Source organism: Jatropha curcas, chromosome 7 (assembly GCF_041381405.1).
Source record: "Jatropha curcas cultivar XTBG-Jc1 chromosome 7, XTBG_Jcur_1.0, whole genome shotgun sequence".
NCBI lineage: Eukaryota > Viridiplantae > Streptophyta > Magnoliopsida > Malpighiales > Euphorbiaceae > Jatropha > Jatropha curcas.
Genome location: NC_143157.1, coordinates 16,050,895 through 16,073,311, shown reverse-complemented (window position 1 = coordinate 16,073,311; position 22,417 = coordinate 16,050,895). Strand labels below are relative to the sequence as shown.

The 22,417-nt window shown below is 34.8% G+C and overlaps 1 long non-coding RNA gene and 1 other non-coding gene across 2 annotated transcripts; one reads left to right on the top strand and one right to left on the bottom strand.

The window, feature by feature from the left end:
* Positions 1 to 18,261: 18,261 nt before the first annotated feature.
* LOC149494760 (small nucleolar RNA R71) lies at positions 18,262 to 18,368 on the top strand. The gene has a single exon (XR_016321931.1). It is a non-coding gene; the product is annotated as a small nucleolar RNA R71 (small nucleolar RNA).
* Positions 18,369 to 19,779: 1,411 nt separating this feature from the next.
* On the bottom strand, positions 19,780 to 22,384 carry LOC149494759 (uncharacterized). Its single transcript, XR_016321564.1, has 2 exons — positions 21,981 to 22,384; positions 19,780 to 21,807 (listed from the first exon to the last, which is right to left on the bottom strand). It is a non-coding gene; the product is annotated as an uncharacterized LOC149494759 (long non-coding RNA).
* Positions 22,385 to 22,417: the final 33 nt, after the last annotated feature.

Sequence of the window (22,417 nt, the reverse complement as noted above, 5' to 3'; positions counted from 1 at the left end):
ATCAGAGAGATCTACTAGGTATATATTTCCAAACCTTTTTCCACGAATAAGGTTTGTTATCATGCATGTTCTGAACTTCACAATGAGAAGGTTCAAAGATCACTCTTCTATTTTTATCACAAATCTGACTCACACTTAACAAGTTATAATGTAATCCTTCTACTAACATACATCTTCTATTGAAGGATTAGAACCTACCACACCAATACCAACGATTTACCTTTTGCTTTGTCTCCAAAGCTTACCGTACCTCCCTTTTTCTTTTCTAATCTGGTGAACTTCTTTTTGTCACCAGTCATATGCCTAGAGCAAGCGCTGTCCATGTACCACATCTCTGTTTTCAGCTCGCTCCTTAGGCACACCTGAAAAGATCAAGCAGATTTAGGTACCCAACTCATATTGGGTCCTGGAGGGTTAGTGGTAACAGGTGCACTATGATTCTTTTTTGTTGAAACTTTGATGTTCTAAAGTCACAACATTAGAAACAACATTTTTCTGATTAGAAACACGATTCAGTTTAGAAATGCTATTAGAACTTGTTTTCTTTAGAAAATGATTCTGAAATTGACTTTAGAATTCTAATCTCAGTTTTCAAGGATTCATTTTCAGAATTCAGATTTTTGCATTTTTCTTCAAGATGTGTCAGATTTTCAGAAAATCGATTATTACAACTTTTAAGATCTTTGATTTCTATAATAAGATCTTTGCATGTAACTTCTTGATAAAAAGCATCTTTTAAATGATTACTTTCAGATTTTAATTTTCTGAAATCTTTCTTTAGAACTTTATGCTTTCTAACAAGTTTTTCAAACTCATTGCAAAGATTATTGTAAGTATTTAGAAGATCACTTTCTGATTCGGGTTCAGAAATACTTACAGTGCTTTCATCATTCTCATGGATCGTTGCATTTGTTTCGTTGATTCCAGCTTTCTGTGTTGAAGTCAGAGTACTGATTTCTTTAGATTCAGAGTCGATAGTAGCCATCAGACAGATATTAGCAATTTCTTCTTGATCATCGTGGCTTTCAGGATTAGAATCATCTGAATCACTCCAAGCAGCTACGAAAGCCTGCTTCAGCTTCTCTTTCGTTGACTTCTTTTTCAGTTTAGGACAATTAGGCTTGATATGTCCAGGTTTGTTGCATTCATAACAAACCACTTCAGAAGGTTCTTTCTTAGGCAAGTTACTATTTTAGATGGAAAGTTCTTTTTATTAAACTTTTTCTGTGGCCTTCCACCCTTTCGATAGAACTTTTTAAATCTTTTAGCAACAAGTGCTAAATCATCACTATCAAGATCAGAAGAACTTTCTTCACTAGAATCTACCCTCAAAGCCAGTCCTTTCTTTTTCTTATCTTCCGTTGTCAAGGAAGATTTCATTTCTTCTGAAACAAGAGCTCCTATAAGATAATCATAAGTGACGGGAGTCTCTTTGTAATTCATAACAGTTCCTATAGAATCCCATTTTCTAGGTAGAATTCTAAGGATTTTCTTAACAAGCTCATCTTCTGAAATTTCCTTTCCGAGAGTTCTCAAAGGATTAACTATATTGGTAAATCTAGAATTTAGTTCTGCAATAGTTTCCCTTCTTTCATACTAAACATTTCATATTCTCTCCAAAGGATATTTATTCTGGATTCTTTTACCCTGTCTGTACCCTCATAGGTACTTTAAGTTTTTCCCATACCTCTGTGCAGATTTACATCCAGACACTTTGTTGTATTCAGTTGCATCTAAAGCACAATGAAGAATATTAATGGCTTTTGCATTTACAGCAATGTCATTCCAGTCACCATCGGTATATTCTTCTTCAGTTTTTCTAACTAGCTCATCTCCTACAGTTTTCATGGGAATACGAGGACCAGTGATAACATTTCTCCACATTTATATCAACTGATTTCATGAAATTCTCCATTCTAGTTTTCCAGTAAGAGTAATTAGAGCCATTGAACAAAGGAGGTCTAGAAACAGATTGTCCTTCTAAAGAAGAAAGAGGAAGTGGGGTTGCCATGGGATCTTATCTCTTAAGCGGTTAAGCTTAGGTAAGTCAAGAGCCAAGGCTCTGATACCAGATTGTGGGTCCCGAATATGTATGGCACAACCCAAGAGGGGGGTGAATTGGGTTTTCTAAAAACTGAAATAAATTTTAGAAATTCTAAACAAGAATTAGAATTCTAAGTGCAGCGGAAAACACACAGAACTTTGTGAGAGTAGAATATGGATTAGAATCTCCTCACAATGTTCTAATTTCAGATATAGAAAGTCTGTGCAAAGTGCAGCTATTGATTAGAACAGCTTCACACTGACTTGTACAATATCAGAGCTTCTTTATGAAGGAAAGTTATCGAACTTAGAACTTCCTCATAAAGTTTGAAAACCATATAAGCTATGTGAAAGATAGTTATTAAAATTCAGAACTTCTTCACAGAGCCTTAATCAAATATTAAAGTAACTTTATGATGGAGAGTTATCAGGATTAGAACATCCTCATAAAGTAGAAAATAAAATAGAAACCCAAACAGTGAATTATACTGGAATAGAACAACAGTTAGAACATTGTATATTCACTTTATTAGAATACCAGAGTTCTAATTTAGAATAGATGAGACTTATTGCGTTTTAGAACATCTGAATTATTAACAATTTCAGCGTTTCTAAAAATTAAACAAGAGTGTAAAAGAGACAGTATCAACCAAACTTCAGAAATAAAGAGATCAACACCGAGATTATAGTGGTTCGGCACTAACTCGCCTACATCCACTCCCCAAGACGCATCTTGAGATCCTCCACTAAGTTATCTCTTTTAAAGGGTAAGAGACAAACCAACAGTACAAGGCAATAGATCAAAAACCTAGATCTACCCTTTTGTCCCACTAGATTTTCCAAAGGTTCTAGTTAACCTCAACCCTTTCTGTTTTTGGTAGAGTACAGAAAACTCGATTCAAGACATTACTATCCCACACATGGAGAAGGTCGCTTGATAACCTCTATCTCAATAGCTTCTAACCTAAGCTATTACACACAAAAGTTTAACAAATAAAGAGCCTGTCTACTATAGATTACACAATCTAAATAGACAGAAAGAAACGCCTATATAAGCACAGGAAAAACAATTTATCAGATTAGAAGATCGATTAGAACACAGAATTTTTTCAAAAGTAATTGTAAAAATTCTTTTCACTTTAAATATTGAAAACGTTAAGAGTAGAGATGAAAAGAAAATGGGGGTAGAGTAAGTTTTGAGAGATAAGGATTCGTTCAATGAGAGAGTGCTCTTAAAAAAAAACTCTTACTTCACCAAATGTTTAAGGCATGAACGTTCCTTTATATAGGAACAAAGAAGCTGTCGCCTTTTGGAAAGAGATTGAAATCAGAATATCTTCTTTCCTAATTATGAAAATCTTTGTTACCAAAAATTATTTTATCCCTTTTTGGTAAGAGAATAAAACCGATTTTCATTTCCTTTAGAAAGATTTTGACAGCGTTATTTTGGAAAGGATATTTTGCGGAAAGATTCTTACTAAAACCGAAAGAGATTCTCTTTCGTTTTTAAGGTAAGAATAATTTTAAGTATTTAGATCTTTCAAAAATATTTCCGAAAAGAGAGTGATTTGTATTACCAAAAACATTAGAGAAGAAATCTCTTTAGTTTTAGGAAAATAAATCTTTTCGATTTAAAGGAATATTTTCGAAAATAAATTATTTTGAAGAAAACTAATTTTCCGAAAAATATTTTTGAGAGAAAAAGATTTTTGTGCCATATATGGATTTTCTCTCTATCCTACAAGTTTCCTAAATCCTAGCTACTAGGTTCTTCGAAATCTTCACACTCAATGTAGGACTTGCCTTGTATGATTCTTTCCATAGAAATTCTGCATAAAATAAAATTAGCACAAATAACATAATTTTAAATTTATTCGTTTTGTATTAATCATCAAAATCCGAGATTAAAAATTGACCCTTGAGCCAACAATTATCCTTCAGAAAGAATGATGACTAGAGCTCAATATAAAAGATATTTGGTAAAGTTGCTTTCATTTCTCAAATAGAACCTAAAATTTAGAAGATGCTCAAAATGATGAAAATTGGATTCTTGCTATACAAGAAGAGCTAAATCAATCTGAGATAAATCAAGTTTGGAAACTTGTTTCTAGACATAAAAACCATTCTGTTATTGGAATAAAATGGGTGTTTAGAAATAAGCTTGATGAACAAGGTAATGTTGTGAGAAACAAAGCAAGGTTAGTGGCTCAAGGGTACAATCAAGAGGAAGGTATCAATTTTGATGAGACCTTTGCTCCAGTTGCAAGACTTGAGGCCATTAGAATGCTTTGTGCATTTGCATGTTTTAAAAACTTCATGTTATATCAAATGGATGTGAAAAGTGCTTTTCTAAATGGTTTTCTAAATGAAGAAGTGTATGTAGAACAACCTCCTGGTTTTGAAGTATATGATAAACCAAATCATGTTTACAAACTTACTAAAGCTCTTTATGGTTTGAAACAAGCTCCTAGAGGTTGGTATGAAAGATTAAGTAAGTTTTTATTAGAAAATGGTTTTTCTAAAGGAAAGGTTGATACAACACTATTTATTAAAAATAAAGCACATGATATTCTAGTTGTACAAATCTATGTTGATGACATAATCTTTGGTTCTACTAATGATCTTCTTTGTAAGGAATTTTCTAAGATTATGCATTGTGAGTTCGAAATGAGCATGATGGGAGAATTAAACTTCTTCCTTGGACTTCAAATCAAACAATGTGAAAATGGAATTTTCATAAACCAAGGTAAATATACTAGAGAATTGTTAAAATGATTCAAAATGGAGAAGGCCAAGGTATGTAGTACACCAATGAGTCCATCCTCAAAATTAGAAAAATATGAAAAAGGTATGGATGTGGACATCAAATTGTTTAGAAGTATGATTGGTTCTTTACTATATCTAACTACAAGCAGACTTGACATTCACTTTAGTGTTTGTCTATGTGTTAGATTTCAATCATGTCCCAAGAAATCTCATTTAACTGCTGTAAAAAGAATTCTAAGATATCTTTATGGAACTTCTAATCTGGGTTTGTGGTATTCTAAACACTATAAAAAAAACGCCATTTTGCGACCGACCAATCGGTCGCAAAATGGCAAATATCGGTCGCTAATTTGATGTAGCGATCGATTTGCGACCGACAATCGTCGGTCGCAAAAATACTGGTCGCAAACTAATTTTGCGACCGATGAGACAATCGGTCGCAAAATTGAATAATCAGTCGCAATTTTTGGTCGTGGTTTAATTGGAAATTCAGTCGCAAATTTGGTCGCAGAATATCGGTCGCAATTTTTTGCAATCGGTCGCAAATTATAAATTCATAATTTTACTTTTGGTATCAAATCGGTCGCAAATCGGTCGCAAAAATGAAAAAAAAATTAAATATTATTTTGAAAACAAAATTTTTCTGCACCTGTGAAAGTTGACATAAATGCATATATATCACACAACCTATTCAAGAACAGTATAAAAATGTAACTTTTATTATTCTGAACAAATTAAAATATGAAAATACAAATGAAAAAATAAAAATGTCCAAAATCAAATCTATATATGCTGCTGCTCATCTGCAGGATCCGATGTCGGATCTCCCGATGTCGGATCGCCAGGAGGAGTACTGCTGGATGTGATGTAGCGCCAGGAAGGGTGACCAAGGTATCGTCTGCAGCATCGGGATCAGGAGCCGATAGTGGCTGCTGCTGAGACGTCGAAACATGTCGGTCTGTAGCAGGCGTAGGATCAGAGGGAGAAGTACCAGCACGGTGCTCACCGGACAGCCGTATCACATGCGCTCTAAGCTCTGCAATCTGTCTCTGCTGATCAGCAAGCTGAGCCCGTATATCATCATCACAGTACGAGTCACTGTGCTCGGCTGTAGAAGCGTGAGCTGCTGAGCCAATGTAAAACTGTGATGCCTGAGACCCGATGCCGTATACCTTCCTCTTCTCTCCCCCCTACAGCCTCGAGATAAAGCGCTACCTCGTCAATTCTTGACTCAACTTCGGATTCATCGGTCTGAGAAGTAACAATACGCTCCCGAGCTGTAGTATAGTTCTCCTGAAAACAAAAAATTAATTAATCAATGCAATTGCAAGCTTTATTATATTCAACTTTGTACATCTTCGCAATGATTAGAGGGTAAATGTAAATATTATTCATTGTTACTTACATTGACGCTCAGCGCACGTCTGTCGATAAAGGTATTACGATCGTGGTCCTTCGTGTGAGTGTATGTAAACACCTCCATCGGTGTGGGCTCACGACCTAATTCTTTAGCCTATAATGAATTTTATGTATGATATATTAATTATATAGTGTCCTTTCATTAAACATAGTTTCTTGTAAAGGGACTAGTTCACTTACTAATAATCGAGCTGTCTCTATAGCAGATATAGATCCGCCTGTGTGTCGCGAAGGTCCTGCTCCATCACCGCCATCTCACTGCGCCTGTTTTGTGCAAATATCTCCCGCTTTCTCTTGAATGCAGGATCCTCCCAAGCCTTTTGCCAGCTCTCCCATATCTCCTGAGACACGCACTGCTGCTTCTTACCGCTTCTTCTCATCCTATAGGTGAAGTCAGCGTATCGATCGGCGCATATCTTCTCCCAGGCTACTTTCAGCATAGCTGTAATGGCCTCGTCCCATATGAAATGTTTCTGCAAAAAAATTAGATCATATAGCGTTTAAACACTAAGGATGTATCTTGAATTGTAAACATTGAATGATGATATAACTTAAACCAAAGAGTACCTGGAACTCCTCCCAATAAAAGTCTCTCGCCTCTTGTGGTACGGCATCCCATGTGTATCCTTCTTTATGCAGCTGTAGCTTGATTATCTTCAAAATTTGCCTCGCTGCTCGAGAAGATGGATATATGCTGAAAAAAAAAAAACAGAAGTGAAATATAATTACACGAAAGCATCACAGTTATGAATAAGTACAAAATATAATTACAAAATATGCCTGCAGAAAATTTGAATAAGTACTTACTGTCCCGCTACCAAACTGAGGGTGATACGTGGATCTGATGAAGCTGCAAAAGAAATGACAAATGTTATAAATTTTTAGATAATTAATATATAATTAAAATGACAGTTATGACATTTATGATTACCTTGCACAGTAGGTGACTGTGCAGCTGGTGGAGTCTGTACTGGTAGAAGAGGAAGGAGCAGAAGGCTGTGATGGCGCAGTACTGGATGCTGAGCAGAGGATGAAGCCCCAGACGTACCTGAAGAAGGATGTGATGGCGGCAGTTGGTCGCTGAGCAGATGACGAAGCCCCAGACGTACCTGACGAAGGACGAGGGATGACCCTCCTCGTCCACGGGCACTGCGTCCAGGGCCATGACCTCCACGCGAACCACTGCCGGACGCGTCAGAATCAAACGGTCTACCTCTAGCCATCTGTACTGCAGATATCAAACCTAGATAAAATGAATTTATACAATTATATGAATTGTAGAACATGTGGTAAATATGAGTAAAGAAAGTTAATACCATTGAAATTCTTCATTAATAATATTAATTACATATACATTTATCAATTTGTAACAGTAAAATTGCTCTAAGTTTTAAGTGTCTTGAATATCATCTGCTTCCTCCTCCTCTTCATCAGCTTCCTCTTCTTCATATTCGTCTTCTGAGGAACCCATGATGATTTGATCTTCTTCCTCTTCATCATCTGATGGTCCTATTTCAACATAAGATCGGCTTTCATCATCCAATCTATCTGTTAAATCTTCAACAACTTGCATCGGTTGCGTTTCAACCCTAACTTCTTGAAATGCCTGATACTGCGAGTGAAGAAGATTGTTTCGTTTCAAGTGCATGAACAACTGATCTAGCCTTGATTTTGCACACTGCCATCCAATCGCATCTATCTCGTTTAAACGATGGATATGGGACATAGTACACCTGTGCAGCTTGCATTGCCAAAACAAAAGGTTCATACTTTGTATATCTTCTTCTTTGATTAATATCAACCAGATTATACTTAGGATGAACCTTCGTGCCAATGTTTGGCGTAGGATCAAACCATTCACATTTGAATAAGATTGTGCACTTCATTGGTAGGCCTGGATATTCTAACTCCAAAACCTCAACCAATTTCCCATAAAAATCGTTTGACACGTCACTGTAGTTTGATCCCTTTATGCACACACCGCTGTTCATTGTCTTTCTGCTTCTCCCATAACCCTCATGTGAAACTTGTAACCGTTTACAAAGTAGCCAGAGTAGGCATTAGCAACCGGTAATGGCCCCTTTGCCAGATCCGTAATAAATCTGTTACGAATATCGCTTTCCGAGCTTCGAGCCTATGGGAAATAGTAATGACATGAGTCAAATTTAATAAATGTACATTCCGTGTGTGTACATTGAAAGTAACTTACATAATATTTGAACCATTCTGCAAATTCCGTGTCCAGCTTTGCATCAACTGCAGTATCAGTCAAATTGAGATTTTGAAGCCGCAGAAGATTGATATATTTCCTATTTATCAACGAACCATATTAGCATAAGTACGATTTAACAACGGCCCACGTCAAGTTTGAATGTTTACATTATTTATACTTACTGTACATATGGTGTGATCTCTTCGCAATTCAATAAAATATAGGTTTGAGCCGCTTGTATCTCTGCATCAGTCAATCGTCTTTTTTTTATTTACCAATCGTACGCCCAGGGTAGGTGAAAATTTTTAGATTTCCTTCAAACTCAGATTGAACGCGATCTCCTCCGTCATCGTTACGTGGCACTGTCCGATGCTTGGTGAAAACATGTTGGTCAAAGTAGTGTGAACAGAATGTGAAGCTTCTTCCACCAAATATGCATTGCAAATGGATCCCTCGACCTTTGCCTTATTGCGCACATTCTTTTTAATTTTCTGTAGGTGTCTGTGATTGTACAATGCCAATATGTAAGTATAAGTCAAAAAAATGATGTAATCATTAGAATGAGATGTTAGTGAATCACCTCTCAAATGGATACATCCATCGATATTGTACCGGTCCTGCTAAACGACATTCATAGGGCAAATGAACCGGCAGATGTTCCATAGAATCAAAGAAGCCGGGTGGAAAAATTCGCTCCAACTTGCACATCACTACTGGGATTTCTCGCGCTAATTGGTCCATATCATCGCATCGGATAATAGTCATCATCAATTCCTTGAAAAAGAGACTCAATTCTGTCATTGCTTCCCAAATTTTTCCTGGTAATAATTCCCGGAATGCCACAGGGATCAATCTTTGCATGAAAACATGGCAGTCATGGCTTTTCATGCCAAACAATCTGTACTTCCTCATGTCCAAATCTACCCATATTTGAACAGTAGCCATCTGGAAACCTTAATGATCGTAACCATTCGCACAATAATTGCCTTTGGGGTTTATCTAAACAATAACATGCCTTCGAAAACTTAGCAGTAAGTACAGATTGCTCGAGTTCTGGTCGACGACAAATTTCCTTCATGTCTGCTCTCGCTTTTGCATTATCCTTGGTTTTCCCTTCAATGTTCATGACAGTGTTGAACAGAAGATGCTTCGCTTTTTCCACCCACTATTCCTGCCAATTCTTGTATATACCTCATCTGCACCTAACTTTGTAACTTTCATAAGCCCCAGATCTTCAATTTCTTGTAATATTTTGTGCTCCAGACTTCACAGGTGGAGGGGGTTCAACAATAGTCATGTTCTTTCTAAAGCATTGGCGATTTTTGCTCCAAGGGTGAGATTCTGGTAAGAATTTGCGATGACAATCAAACCAACATTGTTTACCTCCATTCTTTAGTGTAAATGCATTAGTGTTTTCCATGCAGTGAGGACAAGCCAATTTGCCAGCCGTACTCCACCCAGATAACATTCCAAAAGCTGAAAAATCACTGATGGTCCAAAGCAAAGCAGCTCGCATTATGAAATTCTGATTGGTCGAAACATCGAATGTTTCAACCCCATATTCCCATAAATAATTAAGTTCATCAATCAAAGGCTGCAGAAACACATCAATTTTCTGTTTTGGATTAAGTAGGCCCAGGAACACATAACACACAAAAACATATATTCATCTTTCATACACATTGACGGTGGTAATTAATACGGTGTCACAATGACAGGCCATGATGATAGTACTGTCCTGATTGGCCAAACGGCTGAAACCCATCAGTACAAAGCCCCAATCTCCACGTTTCTCATATCAGCAGCAAACAGAGGATGAATGTTATCAAAATGTTTCCACGCTTCAGAGTCTGATGGATGAGTCATTATACCATCCTCATATTCATGCAAAGCATGCCATGTCATGTGCATTTCAGCTGTCGCCTTAGATGCATATAACCTTTGAAGGCGAGGAATAAGAGTGGAAATATACATCCTTCTTGAAAGCCTTCTCTTTTTGTTCTCATACCAGTCCCTTGACCCCCCCGCCCGTTGATATCTTGGCAAGATTCACAAAACTTGCCTTCTCTGAATTCCGAGTCACACACCCCAGAATATCATACAATTAGTACGACAGCAATCATCTTTTCTACCCTGGTAGTCCCAACCCCCGAACTAATTTTTTGTCCGATAAAAATTTATCAACCATTGAAATGGCCTTTAGGCCAATATTTCTTTTGCCTAACTGCACAAAATCATCCGTAACCACTTTTCTGAACAAATGGTGCTGCCGTGCTTTCATGTGTAGTAATCGTGCAACAACATACAGAAATGAATGATTCTGCATCCAGGCCACAGTTTCACTGTTAGCTGCACTTAGCATGTCAAACAATTGGTTGTGCTGCTACGTTTGGCGATTCCTCCATATTATCCCATTCACATGTACTCTACTCGCATCGATTACCATATCATTGCATTGATTACCATACAGAAATTGATAAGGCTGAACTTCTAAACTTACCGGAATGGAGTGGCCTGACCCACTGGCAACTCGAGCTTCACCATGATGTATCCATTCGTAATAATTTTCCACGAACCCATGTTTGCACAAATGAAGTTTCACTGTATCGATGTCTAAGAAGGCTCGATTTCGACACTTCTTGTGAGTACATGGACACCTCAACTTATTACCATCCATAAAACTGGGATTACCAACTGCAAACTGTATAAACGCCTCCATCCTTGCAGGAACTCTTGTCTTAATATCCCATTGACCTCGAACCTCCAGTACATCCAATCTCGATTATTTTGCATTTTTTTTTACCTAATTAACAATGTGTTTATAAAGGGCCATGTCATGTAATTGCATTAGTCTAAAACCATCCTTAAAACATGCACCTAATGTAATGTTCAATTTACAACACTTATAAGTAACTAAGGTTATTCTATAATAAGGGTAACTATATATAAATGTAAAATCACTAAGTTCATTTATTGAATACAAAGACTACTATAATAAAGGTAAGTGTACTATTCTACATATTGAATTTTTGGGAAAAAAATTCGGCAGCATGTCGGCACAACACAATCAAATCTCAAATACAAAAACAAATCAATAAACACTTCTATATCATACCAACATTCTCCAAAGGCAATATGGCCACTACTAGGCCTCCAATCCAAACTCATCATTCATTTAAGTCAAAAACATATTAAGAATAATAACGACAATAATATAAAATAAAGAAAAACACAGCCAAAACTTCTCAAGAAAGAGTTGCCAATAATTAAGAACATATAATACCTAAACACACAAAAAATTATTTATATAAATTCCAATTATTCTTCAAAAAAAAAAAAAAAATTGGAGCAATTAGTTTTTGTACTTGTTATTATTTTTGTTCAGTACTTTCACAGAGTTAGTTTTATGCATCAACTACGTATACGCTGATCTTAAGATATTTACAATTAGTTTTTTGTAGTTTGGAGTATATATTGAAAACTGAAAACTCTTAAGTACACATCGCATTTGCATATTTCTTTTATATTTCTTTTTCGATTAACTTGAATAAAATGTAAAATATTATATAATAAAAAGAAAATTGCTTTCATTTTCAATCCCATAATATTTATAATCTGTATATTTGAAATGACACTTGCTTTGAAACTTTGAAACTTTTCCGAAGTGGTTGCAGACTTTGAAATGGTCTACTAAAGTAGCTATCAAAGTTTGATTAAATTTTTTTAATAATTTATTTCGGTTCAATTTTAAACTTTGATGAATTTGTGAAAGGTATTTTATAAGTTATTAAAAATTAGATCACTTATTAGATTTGAGAAATTTTGATGGATAAAATGAGTTTATTTTTTTATACATTCAACAATTTTTTTAGTAAATAAATGTTGAAATAAGAAAAACTACTAAATGTTAATTTCACATTTTTCATTAAAAGTCCTAACAAAAAATATATATAATAAATCAAACACAATATATTTAGAACCTTTAAAATATTGTTTTTCTCTCCTAATAACAATTGTAAAAATCATTCTACTATATATTTACAATAGTTTTATATGTATTGATTACTAGATTTTATATTAATAAAAATAGAACTTTAAAGCAAAAAGAAAATGCAATTTTGTATGAATAAAATGTTTTTTTAGAAAAGATAAATAAAAATAGAGATTGAATAAGCAAAAAAATTTGGCGTTCTCACTAATCACATTCAATTTTGTTGCTAAATTTCATTATCATCCATCGGTAAAATTGCAGAAATTAATGTAATTTGAAAATTAAAATTTTTATCGCTCGATATCACTTGAATGTATCTCCAAATGTCGTTCTTCCTAAATATTAATCGCGCGTTCTATTTTATTCGATTCAATTTAGTCAAATTTGTATGATAAAATGATATTTATCTAAATTTTCTGTAAAACTAAAATATTTTACTAACAATTCAAACAATAAATCTATATTATATTCTATCAAAGCAGACTTTGAAACTTTTCCGAAGTGGTTGCAGACTTTGAAATGGTCTATATTCTATCAAATCTATTTAAACCATTGAAAATTTCTCTTTAGTTTTTTACTATTTGCTTGGATATTAAGGGTTATTAATTTTATATATAGCAACAATTTTTAAATTTTTTTTCATTTTTAAATAAAATATGTAACAATATATAATTACCGGCTTTTTGTTGAGTGAAACTCTCTATTTTTAATTTATTTAAGTTGCATATATATATGTTAAATTAAAATAAAAAAATAACAACAACAACATTAACAATAATACTAATAATAATAATACAAATACATTCACAATAATAATAATAATAATAACAACAACAACAGTAACAATAATACTAATAATAATAATAACAACAACAATAACATAACAATAATAATAATAATAATAATAATAATAACAATCACAATAATAATAATAATAACATTAATAATAATATTAATAACAACAACAATAATACTAATAATAATAATACTAATAATAATAATAACAACAACAATAACATAACAATAATACTAATAATAATAATAATATAACAATCACAATAATAATATAATAACATTAATAATAATATTAATAACAACAATAATAATATATAATAATAATAATAATAATAATAATAGTAATAATAATAATAATAATAACAATAATAATAATAATAATAATAATAATATAATAATAATAACAATCACAATAATAATAATATAATAATAATATAATAATAATAATAATAATAATAATAATAATAACAGTACCCTAAAAAAATTCTAATCGCAACTCTATATACAAAATCAACCATAACTTAATATAATAAAAACAAATAAAATCGAAAAAAAAAATTGGAAAAATTAATCGCAAAATAAAACTAACCTCAGATTGTTTCGAAACAGAGTGACCGGAGTGCAAAGCGAGCGGGGCTGGCGGCGTCAGGCGGGCTGGAACGGTGTCAGGAGGGGCCGGAGCGGCGCTACGGACGGAGGAGAGGAGAGGAGAAGGAGAAGAGAGAAAGAAGAAGAAAGAAAAAAGAGAGGGCCCGGCGTTTAAAGCCCTAATTTTTGCGACCGAAACATCGATCGCAAATTTTATAACCATCGGTCGCAATTTTTAATGAGCCGACGTCGTTTGACTAGGCTCAAAATTTGCGACCGATTTGCGACTAAATATATCGGTCGCAAAAAAATCGGTCGCAATGTAGTCTCCAATCGGTCTCAGAACTTTGCCTCATTTTTGACGCGCGAAATATTGCGACAGAAAAACACTTAGTCGCACATCGGTCACAAAATCGGTCGCAAATCCGTAGTACACAGGTCGCAAATCATTAACCATTCTCGCGGGAATTTTCAGCGCCAAAATTTGCGACCGATTTATTATAAGTCCAAATCAGTCGCAAAATTGCGACCGAATTAAGTCGGTCGCAAAAATCGGTCGCAATTGAGCGTTTTTTTGTAGTGAAATGTATAGGAAATAACAAATTGACAATCAGCCCCTACTAGTTTTTCAACAACCACACACATAAAATTTGCCCCAATTTGATTGACTGTCGCCAAAGATCCGTTGCAGCTCCTTCACGAAACGATCGTCCATGGAGAGATCTTGTGAAGTAAATGACAATTTGTTTATCGGCACCAAGAATTGAGATGGACAACGAATTGAAATGGGTGAAGAATCGTCTGAATATGGGTGTTGAATATTTTTTAAGCTGGAAAAGAAAAAAGAAAAAGAAGAAGATGAAGTGGTTTTGAAATCTTGACCATTGATTTACCATTACCATCACATTAAGGGTGAGAGATTGAGGTTTTGGGTCAAAAGATTTGAGAGAATGAAGCACAAGATTAAATGGAGGTTAAAAAACACAATTTTCATAAAGTCCAAGTTAGATTTGCTGACGTAGCTAATTTGGAATTCTTTTTGTCCACATCAGCTATCGCATGTAAAGAAAGTGGGTCCTATATTTACCTATTCATCACTTTTTCGATTTGCTAACTTAGCCGAAGACACCTAATTGTAAATTTTGAAAAATTTATGCACTCAATTGCTATTGTTTTCCAATCAGGCACCAAAATATAAAAGAATATAAAGTTGAGACACTAAAAATATAATTATGTCTAATATTAAAAAATAAAACTAATCGTGTATATGTGTTTATCTATAAGTTGATTTGAAGAATTGTATTGATATTACAATTCTATTTAAAAATTGAGCTGAACTTTATATAAATATAATATTTTTTACTATAATTATTATTTAGCTATTGTATTCACGTTCATATAAATATGAAATCATATTTTAATATTATAAATTCTAGATAATATAAGAGGAGACTTACAATCAATACTTAATACCATATAAAATATTAATAAACTAGCGAAAAACTAGTACTTTTTAAATTGCAAACTCTAAAGTTGAAAGTCAATTTGACCCACAACGGAACATTTTCTTTGAGCTTTCTGATATTAAAAGTGTTAGTGTAGTTAGCAGATTATATAAGTTGAGCTATCCCATGTGGAAACGATACAAAAGGTTACTGGTGTTTATAAATATTTAATATTATAATTTGAATAAAATAGATGGTGGGAGAATATGGAGAGAAACCAAAATTTGACTATAAAATATTTAGAGTCAAAAAATTTGGTACTTGGCCTTGGGCCTAAAATAATTAAATTGTTAATATTTTTTAATATTATTATTATTATTATTATTATTAATTTTAAAATGTTATTTTATTATTATTTAAATTAGAAATTAATTAATTGATTAATACAAGTAACTGTTATTTTAAGTTACTAAATTTGAATAAAAGGAAACTGCTAGTGCCCGGCTATTCAAGTTCCATTATCAATATAAAATATTTGTTTAACTCATACGATTATTTCATTTTTTCTCGTGTTAAATACTGCTTTGTAAAATCCTGGAGAAATAATGTAAACAAACCCAGAATACAAAATAATAAGGGCTTTAATTCCTTAAGAATAGTGAATACACTATCAATGCACTTTTCTAATTTCCACGGACTATATCTTTTTATTTTCTAACAGCAAGACCGTCTCTTCATAATGGAAAAGTATGGGAAGTTGGGGGTACAAAGGATGATAAAATACATTTGATGGTCAGATTTTGTTGAAGACAACTCAATCTGCCATCGTTACCTTTTAAGCTTTGAATGTAAAGGGCACTCGAGATTTCATGTTGTTATCTTTGATCCATCAACTTTTGAAATCAATTATCCAAACAATGATTTTGGAAATAAAAATGGAAAAGCAGAACCAAGAACTGATAAGATCATGGAAAAGGAGGAGGAAAAGGTGAATTTAAGAAACGAAAATGATAAGAGTAAGCTCAATATTATAACTTTACAATGAACTCGTTAATTCTTCTTTATGACATTTAACTTACAATATGATATAACTAAATATGCAGATGAAAATAAAAATGTGGAAGTGCAAGTTCATTGCAGTGAGCAGTGTTGTGGGTCCCGCTGACATGTGGGACCCACACAGTTTGAAAAAGAAAAAAAGAAAAACACGTTTTTTTTTTATTTGTTCAAAGAAGGCTACGCCAACAATTGAAGATGGACGCGTTAATTGCGCGCAGTCGTTGGACGAGTTGATTAACGCATCCCCTTCTCCTATAAATAGTAGAAGTTTTCATCAACAAATTGTACAAAAAAAAAAAAAAAAAAAGAATAGAAATACCTAGAGTGTATAGAATTTTAGGAAAGGGTTTCTTTCTCATCTATGATGCTTGGATTATTAATGTCTTCTTTATCTTTAATATGCAAAGTCTCTTTTACACATTCATCAACAACATCAATCCTAAAACAACCATTATAATCCATGGGAAATTTACAAGATTTAAGAACATCAAAACAACCTCTTCTTGACCTACCCTCAAGGTTAATTTACCTTCATACACATCAATCAATGCTTGTGCAGTTGCAAGAAAGGGCCTTCCAAGGATTAAGGATCCTTCTCTATCTTCATCAATGTCAAGAATAACAAAGTCAACAGGAAAGATAAATTTACCTACCTTGACGAGCACATCTTCTACAATCCCTCTTGGATATTTGATGGATCGATCTGCCAACTGTAGAGACATCCTTGTTGGTTTTAGGTCTCCCATCCCTAGCATCTTAAAAACTTCATAAGACATAAGATTAATGCTAGCACCTAAATCTGCTAAAGCTTTTTCAAAGTAAATATTTCCAATATTACAAGGGATAGAAAAACTTCCTAGATCTTTTAATTTTGGAGCTAATTTATTTTGAATGATTGCACTATACTCCTCTGTCAACATTACCATTCCTTGATCATCAATCTTCCTTTTCTTGCTCAGGATCTCTTTTAGAAACTTTGCACAGCTGGGCATTTGAGCAAGGGCTTCAGCAAAAGGGATGTTGATTTGAAGCTTTTTGAAGACATCAAGAAATTTAAGGAAACTCTTATCATCTTGTGTTTTCTTTAACCTTTGTGGGAAAGGAATAGGTGGAACATAGGGTTGTACTTCCTCTTTCTTTTCTAGGTCAATGATGGGGACTTTTTTCTACTCTTCCTTCTCCTTCTCCATCCTGGGTGGATCCTTTAACTGTTTGCCACTCCTCAAGGTGATAGCTTGTACTTGTTCCTTAGGATTTTTTCAGTATTACTAGGCAATGTACCTTGGGGTCAGGAGGCCATTATGTTTGCAAACTGTCCTATTTGAATCTCCAAGTTCCTTATCGCAGCTTGTTTGATTTTGTTGTTTCCTCGGGTTTCGTTCATGAAGTCCATGTGCGATTTAGAGAGGGAAGTAAGGAGATCATCATGAGACTTTTCCTCTTGAGGTAGAAAACCTGGTGGTGCGTTAAAGGCGTTGTTTGGATTCCCATACGAAAGATTAAGGTGATTTCTCAACCTGTTATCATAAGAGTTAGAGTACGGGTAATTCTTCCTTCCTTGATTCATCACATAATTTACTTGCTCCAAAGTTTATGGATTTAAAGAATCTAACATGCATTCTCCAATCTCATGTTGTCCATTACACTTGTCACAAGCTTGCACAATAGAATTAACCGAGTTAGTAGTTAATAAGTCCAACTTCCTTACCATATTGTCTACCTTGGCATTGAGTGCAGTGATGACATCAATCTCATAAGCTCCTGCAGTCTTCTTCCTTTTAGAGTTGCTTTGATAATGGCTATTGCTTGCCATCTCTTCTATCAAGTCATATGCCTCATCAATTTCTTTTCTTTCAAAAGATCTACCTGCAGCTGCATCTAGAGTAATCTTAATGTTAGGAGATAATGCATTATAAAAGGTTTGTACCTGTAACCACTTAGGTAAGCTGTGATGTGGGCACTTTCTCAATAAGTCCTTGAATCTCTCCCAAGCTTCATACAAACTCTCTTGATCATGGTGGACAAAGGTCATTATCTCATTGCGCAGTTTTATGGTCTTTGAAGATGGAAAGAATTTTGCTAAAAATTTTTGGGCTATCTTCTTATGTTGTAAAACTTCCAGCAGGGCATGATTGTAACCAGGATCGTGCTTTGTCCCTAAGAGTGAAAAGAAAGAGTCATTATTTTATGGCATCCTCAGAAACTCCATTTTGTTTGAAAGTATCGCAAATCTCCAGGAAATTAGTGATATGGGCATTAGGATCTTCACTAGGTAAACCTCCATATTTAATTGAGGAGGAAAGCATTTGGTTAATTGCAGGTTTAATTTCAAAATTGTTAGCTTCCACCCTAGGTCAAGTGATACTCGAGGTTGTTCCATTGAGAGAAGGTGTTGTGTAATCTCGCAAGGTGCGGACATGGGGTTGAGGTCCATTCTGAGGGTTAACTTCATCGTCCATGTTTGCTTACTGTTCTGGTTTGTTCTCACATGCTCTTCTAGCAGCGTTGTTCCTACAATAAGTTTTTTCGATTTCTAGATCAAAGATCAAGGGTTCAGTTCTACTTTATCTTCTTGGTATAAACACCTGAAATAATCTTCCAGAAAAATTAAATTAAATAAATAAAAAATAGAAACAAATATCTAAATTAATAATAGGATAATTAGTATTGATATAGGTAACGCCAATCCCCGACAACGGCGCCAAAAACTTGACAGTGATTTTCGCAAGTGTACAAAATCGCAACAAGTAATATAGAATGAGTAAAGTATCGTGTCCATAAGGATTGTATACCAAGTACCAAAATTATGTTAACCTACTATTATTTAAACAGCAATAATGGGAGTTATTTTAAGAAATTAAATTCAACAAGTAAAAGAGAATAAAAAGAAATCAAGCAAATCAATTTTGATTAAAAGAAATCAGGGTCTAAAGGCTACTAGGGATTTTGACTTCACTTAATTCTATCTAATTTATTTTATTAGTTCATGAATCAATTTTAATTGTTCAAGTAGGGGAAACAACCCTAAAATCACTAACAAGCTCTCCTGATGTATTATTGGCTATTTTAACTCGGTCTAATGACCTATCTTCCAATAGTGCAATCAAACATGGATTAAATCGTTATGTTTTATAGTTTGTTTTGTGAATTCATAACTTAAGGTCATTAACTTATGAAAACCCCCCCATGAGTCAAACCATATAGCTTCCGCATCAAGTTATTATTCTCATGTAATTTATTACTTTTTTTCATATCAAGAACCCTTCTCCTAATAGTGATTAACGAAATAAATCAATCCAGGGGAGAAACTCTGCCTGCAAGCATTAAGTTTAATAATAAATTATACTTTGAACAAAGAAAAACAAATCTAATATTATAAATTGGAAAAGAAATTAAGCTACATCAAATCCCTAGTATGAGAGTTTAGTTCGACATAGTAATTAAATAAAACTCAATAATACTTGATAAAAATTCCATAATCAATCAGAATAAAGAAAGAATAAAACAAGATTAAGAGTTTAGAGATAAAAACTAGTCAACAATTAATTCTGGACGGCTTCCTTGAATCTTGGCACAAATCTTGAACACTTGAAGTCTTGGAGAGAGAGAAGAACAGTATAACAAAAATTATCAAAGCTGGAGATGAACAGTATAACGAATGGCTCCTCTCTTTATATAGATTTCCTAGGAGAAAATCCGACTTCGTTTAGGAAATAGGGTCCTCGTTAAGTAAGAAATCTTTTTGGAAATAGGAAACTGGTTAGGCTTTGAATTTCTTCTCAATTAGGACTCTTCCATGCGCCTAAGTAGGATTAGAACTTGATTTGCACATCAAGAAAGTATTCAGGCGGGCCCATGTAAGTGATAGGGACTGGCTGGCGTTTTCGACTCAAAACAGCACTTGATTTATAGCACGGGCGTGCTGTGAGGCACGGTCTGGGCATGTCGAAACTTGATTCTACGGAGGGTTCAGCACGGGCCGTGCTCAGGGGCAATCCTAGATAAGGATTTGTGGCACGGGCATGCCACATAGCACGGCTAGGCCGTGCTAGGCTCTGAGTCTCCATGATGAAATGCAACACGGGCCGTGCTTAGGCAAACGCGCCTTTGGGTTGATGTCCTCTTTTGGCACGGGCATGTCATATAGCACAGCTTGAGCGTGCTAGAGTCTGAGTCTCCACTTAATTTTCCTTGAATCTAGCACGGGTGTGCTGATGTGCACGGGCAGAGCGTGCTAGAGCCCGAGTGTTTTGCTTTATTTTGCTCTTTTATGTGTCAAAACCCTATAAATTTCCTTAAGATCAAGTGAATTATAATTCAAGAAAGCTTTACATAAAAACATAAATAAAACTAAAATAAAAACTAAATAAAGTAATTAAAAATACTAAAAATCCTAATAAAAACTATATTAAAATACTATAAAAATAACACTGTAGAAGGAGAAGACTTTATCAAGGGCAGGTAAAGAAATCCTCATCAAATCAGTGGCACAAGCTATTCCAAACTATATTATGAGCTGTTTTCTCTTCCCATTGGAGGTTTGCCGTAAAATTGAATCACTTGTTGCAAATTTTTGGTGGAGGCAGAAAGTTGATGAGAAAAAGATTCACTGGAGCTCATCTCATGGGACAAGCTTTGTTATGCAAAAGCAGGGGGTGGTGTTGGGTTTGGTGCTGTTCATATTTTTAATTTGGCTTTGCTGGCCAAGCAAGGATGGCGGCTTCTCAAATTTCCTATTTCGATGCTGGCTAGAATTTTGAAAGCGAGATACTACCCAACGTCTAACTTTTTGGAGTCGAGGAGGGGTTTTCAACCTAATTTCACATGGTTTAGTCTGGTTAATGTTAGGTGGATCATTGAGAAAGGGTGTCGATGGCGTGTGGGAAATGGAACAACTATTCGTATTTGGCATGACAAATGGCTTCCTAAGGGAGCTACACTCCAGTTTCAATCCTAAGTCACACAGCTACTGTAAGTGATCTTTTCGATTTTGAGTCGCTTACATGGAATGATAATCTTGTTAGATCCATTTTTACTCAAAGTGAAGCTAGAACTATTGTTGTGATACCGTTGAGTTTATCTCGTCCTACTAATATTGTTATTTGGAATGAAACAAGGATGGACAGTATTCAATTCGGAGTGGGTACCTCCTTGTTATTTGGAAGCAGGGTATGCCAGCTAAGGTAAAACATTTTCTTTTCCGTGCTTATATAAACCAGTTACCCGTTCTAAGAGAACTTAACAAAGGGGGGCTGGATTTTGATCCTGTCTATGTTATGTGTGGAGAAGGGCTTGAGGATGTCACTCATGTGTTTAAGGATTGTATGAAGGACAGACTTGTTTGGCTATAATGTCCATTGCGAATTCGAGTGGATCAATATCTGCAGGTGCCTTTCTTTGACTGGTTTTAGGAGCTATCGCAACGTCTCTGTCAGGAACAAGTTCACATCTTTTCCATGGCCGCGTGGTCTCTTTGGCGAGCTCCCAACCTGCAGAAGTTTCAACAGAAAACTCTAAATGTTGAGGAAGTGGTTCAGTAGGGCTTGCAGTGTTTGTTCGATTTTCAATCAGCTAATTTTGGCAATAGAAGTTCGAGTAACGAAGCAAGGACGGTTCTATGGGTCCCTCCTCCGGCACATAGTTTTAAGCTTAATGTTGATACCTCTTTTGGGTCTTCTCAAGGTTGTGGACTTGGCTCTGTGATTAGAGAATCGCAAGGTAGTGTGATGGCGTCTGGTTGCAAGCGTGAGCAACTGTTGTTGAGTGTTAACCAAGCGGAAGCAGAAGCAGCTATTTTCGGTTTACAAATGGCCCTTGAGTTAGGCTTCTCTTCTTTTATTTTGGAAATAGATGCACTATTCTTTGTGCAACATATTCAGCAGGATTTTCTACTAGAAACAGAGTATGGCACTCGTGTTCTCTCCTTAAAGTCGGTGCTTTCCAATGCTTCTACATGGAGTTGTGTTCACACACATAGAGAAGGCAATGAGGTTGCTCATGCTTTATCTCGTTTATCATTGTCTATTTTAGATTTTTCTATTTGGATTGAGGAAGTTCCTTCCTCTATTTCCCATCTTGTGTTGCAGGATTCTTCTAATT